Here is a 2,500-nt window from a genome sequence, read left to right as displayed (position 1 = left end):
ATTGTTTGTGATTCAATAAATACGTGAATAAATGAGACATAGAGGGAAAAAAATAAATTCCTAGAAGGTTGCTTACGAGAGGAGGTTCGAGCGAAAGGAGACGGCGTGCCTACTCTGACGTCATCAAGGTTTCCCGCGTTTTCCCGGAGTTGGATTATTTTTTGTTTTTCTTGGTGGCAGCTTTTTGGGGGTGGTTGTCTTTGAAACTACATTTGAGATTGAAACCATAAACTAATTAAATTAATGGGATAATATATAAGAGGATTACTTTTTACCGATGCAAATAATTACAATTACACACACACACACACACACACATACACATACACATACACATACGCATACGCATACGCATACGCACACGCACACGCACACGCACACGCACACGTACACGCACACGCATACGCATACGCATACGCATACGCATACGCACACGCACACGCACATGCATACGCACACACACACTATCTCCCACAAGTCATTCACGCGAACAGATTGAAGGAATATGAAAAACGAACGAGAATTCGTGAAATCGGAAATGCTCTTTTTTCTGCATCTTTCCGAGTAATGATCAAAGAAAGAGAAAAATGTTCAGACGAAAAAAAGAGAAGTGATATTAATAACAATAAGATTAAGCTCTCTTGAAAAAAAAAAAATGAAGTTGATTTATAATTAGAATTACAATAACAACCATAATATAATAATAATAATGACATTGATAATAATTATGATAATAATTATTAGTAATAGTAATAGTAGTTATAATGATATTGATAATGATAATCATAATAATAATATTAATAACAATAACAACAACAAACAACAACAATAATAATAATAATAATAATTAGAATTATAATGACAACAATGATAATGATGATGATAATGATAATAGTAATAATAATAACAATAACAATAATAATGACAATAATAATGTAAAATAATAATAATAATAATGTAAAATATTAATAATAATAATAATAATAATAATGATAATTAGTAATAACAATAATATTAATATTGATAATGGTAATAATAATTATGATGATAAAGATGATAATAATGATAACAATAATACCAACACTACTAATAATGGCAGTAATGATAATAATGATAATAATAATATTGATATAATATTACTGATATCAAAATCAATGTAAGTCTACGGTTAACTTTAACTTTACACTCTCCCTTTGCCTGCTTAACATAAATCAATAATAATCATAAAAAAAATATGACAAAAAAGTGCGATGGGGTCGATATGCTCAACCCCCCCCCCCCCCCCCCCCCCAACTCCCGTGGTATTTTCCGTTACTTTAACTTGGACGATTTCCGACATTACTTTGATCTTTTGTTCCTTTCCTGATTAATTCCTTGGCATAATCAGGATCGTCTCCTTTGACTAATGCCGTTTTTGTATAAGAAAAAAAAGACGAAAAAATATATATTTCCTAATAACAACAAGTGGTAAACATAGTGTGTTGGCGTCGCCTCATCGAATTGTGAACACTTCAACAACCAATTATTTATACATGATTATTATAATTTACTCTATTATTTATGACACTAAATTTTGGTATATTGTTATAACGTCAAATTAAAAAATACGTGAATGAACCTTTTGGTGGTGTTCGGCAAATTCTGCGTGGCACAGACATCTTTGCAATATTAACCGAAGCACCTTTTAAATGTCGAATCAATATCCATCTCGACGCGTGTCCCCCTTAGGAAAATATTAATAGAGTGAAACTTAGTGCCCACCATTCATGTTAATACTCTATTGGTTTATATGACATTAACAAGATAGATACGTAGAAAATATATTATTCAAGACCCATAAATGACTGAAAAAGAATCAACACATATCTATGGGACCAATAGAAACTTGCATCAATAAGACAAATTATCAATTGCATATAAAATCAATAAACATTAACTATACAAAAATATAATTTGGCAATGGACACACTATGGCACATTTGGCAATGACGCAAACAATATTCACTTGCTTACTACTTTTGATACTTACAGCAAAACTTTTTTTTTTTTGTGGAGACTCTTTATTCTCCATCTCTCTTTTTATTTTTTACAATCACTAATTCAATCTACTATTTTTCAAACAATTATGCATATCACTTCTCAACCGCATCACTTTGTCCCTTTTGGACATCCGCCCATAAGCAATAACCATAGGGCCAAGCAGAGGTGTAGAAGGTAGCTACCGTGCTCCCTTCGCCAGTTTACTATAATCCAATGACTGCGCCTTTGGTAGTTTTTCCGGTCAGCCTTCCCATTTTTGGTTGGCGTAATCGTTAACTCCTGTCCCGGCTCAAGAGATTGCTGGTCCAACTAGCTGAACATGCCCTACGACCGCCTTTGGTGGTTACTCAAGGGCAACTCTTCCTCAACTCTATTGGTCATTTTGACGCCCATGCCTATGTGCTGCTCTGCACATCTTGTTGCCGCACGTCTGTGGTCGTCTCATCACCACTACCAACCA

Source organism: Penaeus chinensis, chromosome 37, assembly GCF_019202785.1.
Source record: "Penaeus chinensis breed Huanghai No. 1 chromosome 37, ASM1920278v2, whole genome shotgun sequence".
NCBI lineage: Eukaryota > Metazoa > Arthropoda > Malacostraca > Decapoda > Penaeidae > Penaeus > Penaeus chinensis.
Note: the sequence above shows the minus strand (reverse complement) of the source record.